At 39.5% G+C, this 14,578-nt stretch overlaps 1 long non-coding RNA gene across 1 annotated transcript in view; it reads left to right on the top strand.

Moving 5' to 3' along the window:
- Nucleotides 1–8,125, top strand: part of LOC122561842 — an 18,769-nt gene extending 10,644 nt beyond the window's left edge. The window contains exon 3 of the long non-coding RNA XR_006315129.1: nucleotides 7,926–8,125. This is a non-coding gene — a long non-coding RNA (uncharacterized LOC122561842). The remainder of the gene's footprint in view (nucleotides 1–7,925) is intronic.
- The last annotated feature ends 6,453 nt before the right edge of the window (nucleotides 8,126–14,578 follow it).

Raw genomic sequence — 14,578 nt, 5'->3', positions numbered from 1 at the left:
TAATCTAATCTAATCTAATCTAATCTATTTGTGTCATTCAGTTTGGTCATAGTGTATTCACTTTTGTCATCCAAGTCATTAAAATATACTGTAATTAATGATGGCCACAGCACTGGTCTTTATGGCACTACACTAGTTATAGGTTGCCATCCTGAAAATGTCCCATTATCCCAATTCTTTGTCTTTTAGTCAGCTAATTTTCTATCATTGTTAATATACTACCCCTAACACCATGAGTTCTTATTCATTAGCCTTATAAATGATACCTTGTCAAATACCTTTTTGAAATCTAAACATGTTACACCTAATAGTTTCTCTTTATCTCAGCTGCTTTCTATCTCTTCAGAACTATAACATATTTGTCAGAAATGATTTCCCCTACATGAAGCCATGCTGACTCGACTTGATGATATGTACTTCTATATGCTCTGCTGTTACATTCCTTATTATAACACCTGTCATTGGAAAATTGCTTGAGTCCAGTCCCTTCAGGTGTAATGACAGGCAGATAAAGTGGTTAAGATGGCATATGGTAGACTTCCATTTATTAGTCGGAGCATAGAGCTTTAAGAGCAGAGAGTTTATGCTGGAAAGAGGCTACTTCTACCACATTTAGAGTATTGAATGCAGTTCTGAAATCCATATTATTATAGGGGGAATGCAATTGTACTGGAGAGGGTGCAGAGGAGATTTACCAAGATATTGCCGTGGCTGGAAAGTTATGACGAGAGATTAGATAGGCTGGGATTGTTTCCCTCGGAACAGAGAAGATTGAGTAGGGATATGATTGGGATGGATAACATTCTGTGGAGCATAGCTAGAGTAGACAGGAAGAAAGTTTTGATGGAGGGATCAATGACCGGGGGCATACATTTAAGAGGCAGCAGGTTTACAGGAGGTGAGGAAAATCTTTTTTTCTTGGTGGGAATCTGGCAACTCCCTGCCTGTGAGGATGGTTGAAACAGAAATCCTTTTAGATACTTTTCATTATTATATGTGCAGTTCTGATGCCAATGATACAATTGGTGGTTTTTGGAATTAGTTAAGTGGTGGTTTTTGACTAGTGTATGAACGTGATGGGCCAAAGGTCTTTTTCTGTATTGTAGATTTCTATGACTTTAACTGGTGTAAGCTGAGCTTTAGTAAAATTGATTGTGTGTCAAGATTGTGCATTGATTGATGCCAGCTTGAACAATACCTTGAGAAGAGGTGTTATTGCAATATGAAAGGAAATATTTCAAGACCAACCCAAAGCTGCTCTGATGTTTGTTTCTTTTTAACCCTATCTCCTGAACAAAAGTGTTGTTACAATCTTCTTTTTAAATGTGTCTGCTGATTTTTCACGACAAAATCTTTTTTTCTAAATGTAAAAGTACCAGTTGTACCACTGTATCTATGCATGATTGTATGTTGTAATATTTAAAGCATTAGTTCAATTACTGGCTGTAGACCTTGCTCAATATCAGGAGAAAATTCTCCTTATTTTTCATTGAAAATTTTGCAATGCCAATATTGCGCTTAAAGGTCCAAAATGCTTGCAATTCAAACATACCCAGATGCAACTTCCAACTTCACCGTTATAAAAGGTGAGTATTTAAATTTTCATTTGGGGCATTAGAATTTTGTCATTAACAACAACAACAAACAAAAACAGAAATTGCTGCAAAATCTCTGCAGGTCTGGCAGCATCTGTGGAGAGAAATCAGAGTTAGCGTTTTGGGTCCAGTGACTCCTTTGTCAGAACTGATGGTAGCTAGGAAAAAGCTGGTGGTAAGGAGTAAATGATAGGTGGAGATAAGACCCAAAGGGAAAGAAGAGTTGGGCAGACAAAGGATTGGGAAAATGGGTCAGCCAAGGAGAATGAATGGTTGCTAATGGGATTATTAGTGGCTAACAATGGGAAGAGTGTAAAAGCAGACCATGTGATAAACATGGTCAGTTAACTACAGCGGTTTCAGCAGCATTGAATTATGATAAGCCTTTCACACTAGATTCGGATGCCACTGGTAATGAAATAGGATGGCACCATCAGCTTTATTTTTGGAGAAACGCAATGCATGTAGATGGTATTTTTAACAATGGTCAAAGAAATCTTGAGTCTTGTGTTTGCTGTTCACAGGAAAGAACTGGGGAGAATCTCCCTACAGATACTGCCAGACCTGCTGAGTTTCTCCCGTAACTTCAGATTTTAATTCCGGTTTTGAGCATCTACAGTTTTAATACTTCAGAATGGTGGCTAATAGAGTTTGGAACTGGTACTTTCTGCCTAAACTGAAGATGCCATAGCAAATTAACAAACTTAATGCCATTTTAAAAATTATAAAATAATTTTTCATTTGTCACCGTAGTAGCTGTCTGGAATTCTATAATGTCTATAATTTGCAGTTAATGTTATGAACTTTTTTGAAGAGCTGGATGGTTTTTTTGTTCACAAGAAGAATTGAATATTTGTGTAGACTTGAATAGATTATATACCTCACATAACACTGGTTATTGTGCTGTTGAAACTATAAAGTCATCTGTGAAGTGCATTGTTCAATAATGTATATGGTGGTGTTGCAGTGTGTCTGTACTGCAACACTGCATCAGTCAGCAGTTTTGCTTTTCTGGAATTCTTTGTGCTTTGGAAAGTTGCTGTGTTTGTTTTTATGCTGACCCATAAAAAATGAAAGGGAACAAAATTTACACTGAAGATTGTGCATGGCATGCTTGAAAAGTTTTTTTATGGCTGCATTTGCTGACACCTGGGAGCGTAGCAGTGAAATATCTGAAATAAGGAATAAAATTTAATTTAGTCTGGATAATTTTGAGGTGATGCACTTGGGCAGGACAAACAAGGCAAGGGAATACATAATGAATCGGAGGACCCTGCAAAGCACTGAGGATAGAGGGACCTTGGTGTGCATGTATACTGGTCCCTTAAGGTCATTAAGAAGGCATATGGTTTAAGACCAGTGCGGTTATACTGGAACTTGAAAAGAGGTTTGCTGGGTCACTGCAAGAGTATTGTATGCAATTCTGAAATCCACATCATCAGAGGGATGTGATAGCACTGGAGAGGAGATTTACCAGGATGTTGCATGGGTTGAGAGTTTTAGTTAAGAAGAGAAATTGGACTGACTGGTCTTGTATGCCTTGGCATCGCAAGTGCACACCTAAATATTTAACGTTTGAGGGTTTTTGCCTCTACCACTCCTGTAGGCAATGAGCTCCAGATTCCCACTGCTTTCTCATGGAAAGGTTTTGCTCATGTCTGCTCTAAACTTAGTGTTTCTTAACTTAAATCTATTTCCCTGGTCATTGATTCATCCATCAAGGGGAAATGTTTCTTCCAGTCTCTATCTATGCCCCACAGAATGTTATACATGTCAATCATATCCCCGCTCAATCCCCTCTACTCTCAGGAAAGCAACCTCAACCATAGAGTCATACTCCTCCTCCTCCCTCACCTGCTCTCAGCCACAAAGTAGGAGTGGGTCACTAATCCATTGGTTTTTGTGGTGACTCCAAACATGTTTTCCATATCATTACCTGAACAATAAGAAATTGGAGCAAGGGTTAATCTTACAGCCATTCTAGCCTAATCTATTATTTCACAAGGTTATGTTTGATCCTTAATCTCTACACCATTTACCTGTCTGATCCTATATTCCTTGATTTTGTTAGTCTGCAAAGTTCAGTCACAGGCTTGAATATACTCTACAACTGAGTATCAACAATCCTGAGGTAAAGTATTCCAAAGATTCACAGCCCTCTGAATCATTTAGCACTCAGCATCCTCCTATCCTATAGGATTAGCCATGGTGGTATTAAATTGAGCAGGCTCAAGATGTTGATTTGCCACTTACTGCCCCTAGTTCTTGTGTATGTTCTATCCTGATGCTATGGTTCGTTTTGTTCTTGACAACCCATCTAGGGGAAACAAACTTTCATGATCCACAGTCTCACTATTCCAAGTTGTACAGAATTGGGCCCATTGTCCTTCTAATCTTAAGAATCAGTCTAATGAAGAAGTCTTTCCTCGTGAAGTAAATGTATTCTTCCGGGGTGCAGGGACCAAAATTGTGCCTAGCTGTACAGGTGTTGTTTCCCAAAGATTTGTATGATCCCTGGAAGACTTCCTTAAGTTTGTACTCCAACCTCTCAATTGAGTCATCCTTAATTAACTGAGAAGCTCCTCAATGTTTCTCAACCTTGTCTTGATTTATTGTACTTCTAAAATGTCATTGTGATCTTGAATATTCATGTCCTATCTTTATCTTCTTGAAGCTATGTTATTTTAATAGCTATCAGATATTTATTTCCATTTGCATTGTCAATTAATCTGCTGCAGATGGTATGTGCTTTCAAATTTAAAGCCTTTCGGTCTGTTATTTTTAAAATTTTATGCAGTTATGGACATGTACAGCACAGAAACAGACCTTTCACTCCAACTCATTTATGTTGAGCAGGTATCCTAAATCTAGTCCCATTCTAACGTTTGGCCCACATTTATCCAAACCCTTCCAATTCATATACCCATCCAGATGCTGTTTTACATGTTGTAATTGTATCAGCCTCCACCACTTCCTCTGGCAGTTCATTCAATAAATGCACCACCCTCTGTGAGGGAAAAAGTTGCCCCTTAGGTTCCTTTTAAATCTCTTCCCTCACCTTAAACCTATGCCCTCTAGTTTTGGACTCCCCCCAACCTAGGAAAAAGACCTTGACTATTCACCCTATCCATACCCCTTATGATTTTATAAACCTCTATAAGGTCACCTCTCAACCTCTGATGCTCCAGAGGAAATACTTTCAGCCTGTCCCTATATCTCAAACCATCCAACTCTGGCAACATCCTTGTAAATCTTTTCTGAGCCCTTTCAAATTTCACAATATATTTCTTATAGCAAGGAGACCAGAATTGAATGCTGTGTTCCAAAAATGGCCTAAACAATGTTCTGCTCAGCTGCAACATAAGCTCCCAGCTCCTATACGTGACAATGATCAATAAAGGCAGGTGTACCAAACCACTTCACTAACCGGTCTGCCTGGGAGTCCAATTTCAAGAGACTATGAACCTGAACTCCCAAGATCCCTTTGTTCAGCAACATTTCCCAGGACTTTACCATTAACTGTATCAATCCTGCCCTGATTTGCCCTACCAAGATGCAACATCTCGTGTTTATCTGGGTTATACTCCATTTGCCACTCCCTAGTCCATTTGCCCATCTGACCAATGTCACATTGTACTCTGAGGTAATCTTCTTCGATGTCCAATACGCCATCAATTTTGGTGTCATCTGTAAATTTACTAACCATAGCTCCTATGTTCATATCCAAATCATTTATATAGCTGATAAAAAGCAGTTGATTGAGCACTGATCCCTTGGGCACACCGTTAGTCACAGGCCTTTAGTTCAAAAACTGTTGTTACACTTTTTGATTTGTGAATGCTACCCTTTTTCTGTCGTACTCTGGTAAAGATTTACCTTGGTGTTAATTTGTTCTCTTACTTCTCTACTTAAATTTGGGATGATCTGATAAGTTGATTGCCTGCTCCAACTATTTAATTTAAAGCTCTCCCTATCGCCCTGGTTATGTAACTGGTTCTGCAGTAAAGATCCCAATAATATAACTTCCCTGGTGCCAGCTACTTGATGAAACAAATCCCATTTTCTCTTACATCAATCTTTGAGCTTGTATCTCATCTCCTTTACTCTCTGCCAGTCATCTTGTGACTCAGGTAGTCATGTAATGCTTTAATATAATTTTAGTAGTGATCTTTTCAGGTATAGCGGGAGTCTGGGTGGGTCCCAGACAACTGGAAAATTGGTAATGAAGCCACCCCCCCCCCCGTTTAAGAAGGGAGCAAGGCAAAAGGCAGGAAATTATAGGCCAATTAGCCTGACCTCCGTCATTTGCAAGATTTTGGAGTCCATTGTGAAGGATGAAATTTCTGAATACTTGGAAGTGAATGGTAAATTAGGGCAAAGTCAGCATGGTTTCATCCGGGGAGGTCATGCCTGACAAATCTCTTAGAATTCTTTGAGGAGGTAACAAGCAGGTTAGACTAAGGAGAGCCAATGGATGTTATCTATCTGGACTTTCAGAAGGCCTTTTGTTAAGATGTTGTACAGGAGGCATTTAATAGTTTCTCATCACCATTTTGTGTTTCAAATCCGATATTTTCAAGGAATGCGTGTTTCATTTCAGTTGTATTTTGCTTGTTATTAGTGCCACTCTGTGGTATCCTGCTACTTTGAAGTTCCCACCTTTTCTTATAACACTTCCATCAATGTAGATAGAAGTCTTTTAAAGTGCTTATCCATGTACTTTTAAATGTCATAATATTTAAATCTAATGTTCAGAGCCAAGTGTGAGAAAGTGGAGTTAGTGTAGATAGCACAACTTGATGGGCTGAATGGTTTCTTTGGAACTCTGTCACTCTACTTACCATGTAGTGATTAAGTTAATTGATATAGTGGCAAATGGATCATGACAATACTCCATTTTTCAAAGTATTGAAGTGCAGAAAAATAGACTATGAATTTGATAAAGTGAAATTAATGGTTGAAGAAAACCATCCTGCTCCTTGGATGCTGCCTGACTCCTGCTCCTCTGAGCTTTTCCAGCACCACACTCTCGACACTATACAGTTTCAAGTTCATTTCAAGTTGTGGGAATCTTTTGACCTCCTATACTCAACATTGAAATAAGCAATAGTAGACTCTTTTTCAGCCTGCTCTTAAGAAAAATTAATTGCTCCTTAATTATGCAAAAATGCCTCAACTTATTTTAATAAAAAATGCAGACAGTGTCTGGTTCTGTGTGGGAGCACTTCTGTTGCATTAAAATAAAGCAAAGAATTGCAGATGCTGGAAATCTGAAACAAACAAACCCTTTCCCTTGACAGGACTTGAAACATTCCCTCTGTTTCACTTTCCACAGATACACTCAGACCTGCTGAGTTTTTCTCTAGATGTTTCTGTTATTACTTTCGTTGCATCATTCTCTTTACCAATAGCCTTTAGTATAATTCATATCTTGCTGTGTCATTTGTAGTCAGTCTTCCCTGAGAAACAAAAGTGCATTAGCTTTAAGCATACACAATATGTTTTCATATTATCAGGTATAAGCAACTTTTCGAATCTATTTTGGCAGATGACATTTCAGCTGTTCAAAAAAGTCCTGAGGATAAATTTAATGAGCTTTTGGTACTCTGGATCTTGGTTGTTGGGTTCACAATTTCTTTTGTGAACAATTGTCAGGAATTTTAATTTGCTCTTTTTAAAAAAAAAATTGGAGGAAAAAAAGCTTTGTTTAGCTGACCAGACTCTGAAATGTTTTAAGACTAATAGTGCTTTGAAATCAAATTGACATTCACATGCTTAGTGGAGTTTATTACTGAGGAAATGTAAAACTGAATTTAGTCTATGTGCAAATGACCTTTCTTTAATTTCATGAGTTTCTCCTGAGCTTTAATGTAGAGATAGTGATAACTCTTAGCTGAGGTTTGGGTGCTTATAAAGATATTGCTAGGATAAAAGGAAGAGTGTGAATTGAATTTTTTCTTTAATATTTGTGTCGAATGTAAAATGATTTTTTAAACCTGTTTAATAAGCATTCTATTGTTTGTGATAAAAGTACAGTGGCTTGCTCTTGTGTCTAAATTTCCTTTTTGGAGGAAGCAAAATTTAGGATCTAATAAGCTTGCTTTAATTTGGTATCTGACTTGACTGTGTTAACATCAACTAGGATCTTCCATTATATAATTTGCAATGGTAAAATTTTTTAGTTAATCCAACTGCATCGGAAGAATATTCCAACTTTTCACTGAAACTTGTGGAAAATTGCAGAACTGCATTGAAGAGAATAGAAAGTTTATACCTGGGCTATATAGACTTGGGAGTTTGTATATTTAAAAATATGAGACTATTTTACAGGTAGACGCTGTCCTTGGTCCTCGTTGATGTCCAGTCCTTTGCCCAAGTAAACAATCTGGAAACATGAGGTGTGGACTAAAGAAGAGCCGTGAGCTTCGTGTATACTGGGGTTCACACTTGGACTGTGCTGCCTGTTCTAAAAAATGTTGAAATTGATTACAGTAGCGCCTCGACATACGAACGACCCCGTTCACGAACAAATCGGTTTACGAACAGGATTGTACGTAAAATTTTGCTTCAACGTACGTACGAAATTCAAGGTACGAACGAAGGTACGAACGCAAAAAGCCCGTGTGCGACCACGTGGTTTCATTGTTCTGCTTTGCTACATGCTTGTTGAACGCAAAAGGTCTCGGGCCCCGCATGATCTCATTTGGTTCGTCTTTGGCTCGTGCGCTGTGAACAGCGTTCGTTGCTACGTCCAAGCATTCTTACACTATCCGAACAATGGGAAAAATTGATTCAGTTCGCGAACCGGGTCCCGGAACAGATTAAGTTCGTAAGTCGAGGTGTTACTGTAGTCTTAAACTTCTTTATTTGCTCGTAGACCTGTTATAATTCCATTGCCAAAAGTGCATTGTTAAATTCAGTTATACTTATTTTTACATGAATTATAGGCTAACAGGCGACGTGTCTGCGTGGGTTTTCTCCGGGTGCTCTGGTTTCCTCCCACAGTCCAAAAAATGTGCAGTTAGGTGAATTGGCCATGCTAAATTGCCCATAGTATTAGGTGAAGGGGCAATATGTAGGGGAATAGGTCTAGGTGGGTTGTGCTTTGGCGGGTTGGTGTGGACTTGTTGGGCCAAAGGGTCTGTTTCCACACTAAGTAATCTAATTGGGTCCAATTGAAAAGCAGTGAGTTGAATGTTTTAGATACTTTGTAAGCAATAATTCCTGCTTGACGATATACTCGTGATGTTGATGCCTCCAACGTATTGATTTCCCCTTTTTTTTTTACATTAAAACTCCATTGTTAACTACTGTTTTTCTTCACTGTGAATCTGATTCAATTTTGATCAAATTAAATCCAAACTTTATTTCTCCTAGCTTCACAATGTAAACATTACTATACATATTTACGCACAATATATGGACTTGACATTTTTAGGTTTTTTAAATATATTGCATTGAATAATCTGTCTTTTGTGATATAAACTCAGATTTATTAGACTGTCGGTTTGGTCGCTGAGCGGGTGGGTTTGTTCTCCGATCTTTTTGTCTCCATGTTAGCTAGCATCAGTGAACCTCCAATGACGCATTGGTGTTTTGTCTATTTGTGTCTTGGTTTGTTGTGGTGGGTGACATTTATTTCCAGTTCTGTTTCTGAGAGGTTGATAAATAGGAGATTTATTTTTGTTTGGTAGTTAAAGGTGGGCTTTCTGGTTGTCTGAAATCAATAATTAACTAGTAAGTATTTCTGTATCCATGGTTGTTATCCCATTCTTCCTCCCCCCCCCCCCCCCCGCCCCCGCTCTCAGTTGAAGCATAATGCTTAGAGAGACAGTATAATTTTATCTTCTTCATCTTTATTCATGGCTCCGGAAGGAGAGAGAACGATCGCCTGTATGCGCAGGGATCTGGGTTCCCAGACTTCTCTGGAAGAGCAGTTTCTTAAAGAATTATATAGTCATTTTACAGGGAGGAGCATCCAGATAAGACAACCTACATATTAATTGGGTGACCATTACAATCAGCGAGTGTCAATAGTAAAGATTAAGCCATCTGCTGTTACGCAATGAATGTTCCTAACCGTAACTGGCTGAATGTTTTCCACCTTGTTAAATTGACCTTAAATACTGAATGCTTCCAATATTGTTAAATGGCTCTACATAATGAATGCTTTTCCACCTTGTTAACCATTGCCCTTGCCTCCAGCATCCCATTGTTAACTGCAAGTTCTTGTCTGATCAGAGTCCTGCTTAGCTGGACCTCTTGTTTCACAAAACTCAAAACATAACTCTTTCCCTACCTGCTTATACCCTATACACATTCCCATGGTGATTTATTTTGAGAGCAACTTAGGCAGCACTAGTGAATTTTGGGTGATGTACAAAACCTGTTTCTTAATTTTGGGACCATTAATTTTAAGATTAATGGGATCATACTTCTACTATATTTTGAAAATTGTTGAATTTTATCATCTAGCATAACCTAAATTATTTCCTTTTATATCTTGCTTTTTAAGCTGATTACGCTTCTCTGTATTGCTAAAACAAAATCCGCAACATTATGCGATATATAGAAGTGGATAAATACCCGGTACCTAATCAGATGTATCTTGGGACTTTGTGGGAAGCTAGGGAAGCGATTGCTCGGTTTAATGCTGATATATTTGCATCATTTAAACCCACAAGTGAGGTGCTGGAAGACTTGGAGGTTGGCTAATGTAATGCCATTATTTAAGAAAGGTGGTAAGGAAAAGCCAAGGAACTTTCAGACCAGAGCTTGAGGTCAGTAGTGGGAAAGTTATTGGTGGGGGGTGAGGTTCTGAGGGACAGAATTTAAATGCATTTTCAAAGGCAAGGGCTGATTAGGGGGAATGAACGTGACTTTGTGCATGGGAAGTTGTATCTCGGGAACTTGATTTGAATTTTTTAAAGAAGTGACAAAGAAGATTGAAGGCAGGGCAGTAGACATTGTGTGTGTGTGGATTTCAGCAAGGTGTTGGATAAGGTTATGCATGGTAGACTGATGAGCACAGTTACATCACATGGAATCCAGGGAGAGCTAGCCAATTGGATACAATTGGCTTGAAAGTAGGAGACAGGGTAGTGGAGACTTGTTTTATGGACTGGAGGTATTCCACTAGTATTGGTGCTACATCCATTGTTTTTCATCTATATTCGCATCCGAATCATTTATATAAGAAGTATGGTCAGTAAGTTTGCAGATGGCACCAAAATTAGTGGCGCAGTGGACAGTGAAGAAGGTGATCTGAGTATGATGGGATCTTGATCAGATGCACCAATGGGCTGAGACGTGGGAGATGGAGTTTAATTTAGATAAACGTGAGGTGAAGCATTTTGGTAAAGCAAACCAGGACACTACTTTTACTGTACAGTTAATGGTTAGATCCTGGAGTGTGTTGCTGAACAATGAGACTTTGTGATGTAGGTTCACTGTTCCTTAAAGGTGGAGTTGCAGGTAGACCGGGTAGTGAAGGTGGTGTTTGGCACGCTTGCCATCGTTGATCAGTGCATTGAGTATAGGAGTTGGGATGTTGTATTGTGGCTGTACAGGACATTGGTTCGGCCGTTTGTGGAATACTGCATTCAGTTCTGGTCTTCCAGAATAGGAAAGATGTTGTGAAACTTGAAAGGGTTCAGAAAAGATTTTCAAGGATGTTGCCAGGACTGGAGGATTTGAACTACATGGAGAGGTTGAATAAGCTGTTTTTTTTTTCCCTGAAACGGTGGTGACCTTTTTTAGAGGTTTATAAAATGATGATGAGGGACATGGATAGGGTGAATAGCCAAGGTATTTTCCCTATGGTAAGAGAGTCCAAACTATAGGGCATAGTTTTAAGGTGAGAGGGGAAAAGATTTAAAAGGATCCTAAGGGGCAACCTTTTCACGCAAAGGGTGGTCTGTGTATAGAATGAACTGCTACAGGAAGTGGTGGAAACTGGTATAATTACATCATTTAAAAAGCATCTGGGTGCAAGAATAGGAAGTGTTTAGAGAGATATGAGGCAAATGCTGGCAAATGGAACTGGATCAGTTTAGGATATCTGGTTGGCATGGATGAATTGGACCGAACTGTTTCTATGCTGTACAACTCCATCACTCAATGTGCTTGTATTTCAGTGAGAGACCAACTTGCTAAAAACGAAACAAAACTAAGTATAATCTCTCAGGCTGTGTTTCAGTCTGGGATTTGATTTACTTACTAATATCAACTGGGATCAGAAGTTGAAGAACCAAGCCTAAATATGGAATAATGTTTGATTCATTGCCCAAAAAGTTGGGCAAATGCTTCTAATTTCAAGCTGTCTGAAAAGATTATTTATGAGTTTGCTGTCTGGAACATGTTAGAAAATTTTTTGAGACTTGCTAAGCAATACCTTTTTAGCTCAATTATTTGTTTTCATTTTAATAATGTAAATCATTGCTTTGATCAAAGGGAAAACATGTCCACTATATGTTTTCATTAGTGCGGTTTGTCTTTGCTAGCAATTACAAGGTTTTTTTTTTTGGATGCTTCCACTTTTTGTAAACTTCAATTTGTAAATTCTGCATTGCTCTGTGTCAAATGAGCCCATTGTTTTTAGGAGAATAGTGCTTCAGGTGCGAATTTATTTAGTCTGGAGTTATAAAAGTTGAATATAGGTGTCAGTGCAATGCTTTTTTTTTAGTGATGCCAAATGCAAAAGCTTGACATTTATTCATTTGTATATGATCTTTAATAGGTGCTGTGAGAGTCACAAATTGGCAATATTCATGATTAAATGAATAGCCACTCTGCAAACTTAGAAAAAGCTGATGTTTGAAAACTAGAATTGTTCATCTAGAATACTATATTGCAAGAAATATAATTTTGCTTAAGGAATTGGCAGTAAGCGAACCCACAAAATGTAGGTTCACCACATACAATGGGGAAGCACTATTCAGATTTTAGTTGCTTCACAAGGAAACAGAATTCAGAGGTTATTATATATTCCAAAATGCCTTTGATATCACATGATTGCACAATAACTCAATCATCCTAATTGGTCAGAGTTCCACCTAAAGAGGTGGAGCTGGCATTTGGGGAACTGCACATCCAGTTCCTCCTTTGCTGCGCACTTATTATTAATGCCAGCCCAAAATTGTGCAGATCTTGTGCAGTTGTCCAGTGTTTGCTATGTATGTTTGTTAAAGACAATTGTTGTAAACCCAATTGTTCAAGATTTAAATTTGGTCTTGAATAGTAGCATAAAGCCATTTTAAAAGTTATAGGTTGAAATAAACAACACTTTTTTTGTCATCAACTCGCACAGAGAGAGAAAAAGGGGCTTTGTGAACAATAGTGAGGTCCAGTTCCACATCTCCAATTGCGTCATGACTGCTGAAAAGTATGTGGAATTTTAGGAATGAAATTGAATGGAGGAGGAAAAGTGAAATAAATTAACTCCAAAAATGAATCGATTATTTTGGATGAAGTGATTTATTATGATTTTTCAAAGCTGTTGCCATTTTTCCCCCCTCTTGAAGAGTACAGTGATCGAATAGTTTTTTCTCAGATTTTTAGAATAAGTGTAATGTAGTACAATTTCATTAAACTGTTTACATGGTTTTTAATGAATGGAAGTTTGGTTTCTGTAAGACATTTGATAAGGTGCTACGTAAAGATATTGCGCGAGTCAAAAGTTCATGGTATAGGGTGTAACATATGAGCATGGATAGATGATTGGTTTACTGGCAGAAAACCAAATATGGATGAATGGGGTGGGGGGGGGGGAAGAAAAGAGAAATTGCTGGAAAATTCAGCAGGTCTGACAGCATCTGTGGAGGGAAATCATGGAGTTAACGTTTCAGGTCCAGTGACCTTTCTTCAGAACTATCCTTTTGCAGCAGAGAGCGGCGGGAGGTGGGCGGAAGTGAAGTCGGAGCGCAAAGCCGCTCGGGAAGGTAAGTAATTGTTATTTGAGTGGAGAAGGAACCCGAGACACTACACATGTAGTGTCTCCCACCCTCCCTCCTCCTCTAACCTAAAAAAAAGTAAGCTACTTGGTGTTTTTGTTTTGGAGACTAAGTGTAGAGTTATGGCAGCGCAGGCAGTGGAATGTACCTCCTGCAGGATGTTTGAGGTAGGGGTGACCACTGATGCTCCTGCTGACTTCATCTGCAGGAAGTGCAGCCAGCTCCAGCTCCTCACAGACCGCGTTAGGGAACTGGAGCTGGAGTTGGATGAACTGAGAATTATTCGTGAGGCTGAGAGGGTGATAGATGGAAACTACAGGGACACAGTTACCCAGCTACCTCTGTTCTCTGGCGTGACAGTTAGAAGTGGGAAGGGGAGGAAGCAGGCAGTGCAGGGATCCCCTGTGGTCGTTCCCCTCAACAATAAGTATACCGCTTTGGATACTGTTGGGGGGGACGGCCTAGCAGGGGTAAGCTGCAGTGACTGGGTCTCTGGCACGAGGTCCGGCTCAGAAGCAAAAGGGGGAGAGGAGGAAAGCATTAGTTTATAGGAGACTCTATAGTTAGAGGGACAGACAGGCGGTTCTGTGGACATGGGAGAGACTCTCAGTTGGTTTGTTGCCTCCCGGGTGCCAGGGTCCGAGACATCTCTGACCGTGTCTTCAGAATCCTTAAGGGGGAGGGTGTGCAGCCAGAAGTCGTGGTGCACGTTGGCACCAATGACATAAGTAGGAAGAGGGGAGGGGAGGTCATTCAGGAGATCAGGGAGTTAGGCTGAAAGCTAAAAGCTAAGACTGACAGAGTCGTCATCTCTGGGTTGTTGCCGGTGCCACGTGACAGTGAAGCAAGGAATAGGGAGAGAGTGCAGTTGAACACGTGGCTGCAAAGATGGTGTAGGAGGGAGGGCTTCAGGTATTTGGACAATTGGACTGCATTCTGGGGAAGGTGGGACCTGTACAAGCAGGACGGGTTGCACCTGAACCAGAAGGGCACCAATATCCTGGGAGGTAGGTTTGCTAGCACTCTTCGGGG

Source organism: Chiloscyllium plagiosum, chromosome 23 (genome assembly GCF_004010195.1).
Source record: "Chiloscyllium plagiosum isolate BGI_BamShark_2017 chromosome 23, ASM401019v2, whole genome shotgun sequence".
NCBI classification, from domain to species: domain Eukaryota; kingdom Metazoa; phylum Chordata; class Chondrichthyes; order Orectolobiformes; family Hemiscylliidae; genus Chiloscyllium; species Chiloscyllium plagiosum.
The sequence above is the reverse complement of the archived record's forward strand: the minus strand, read 5'-3'. Positions and strand labels throughout refer to the sequence as shown.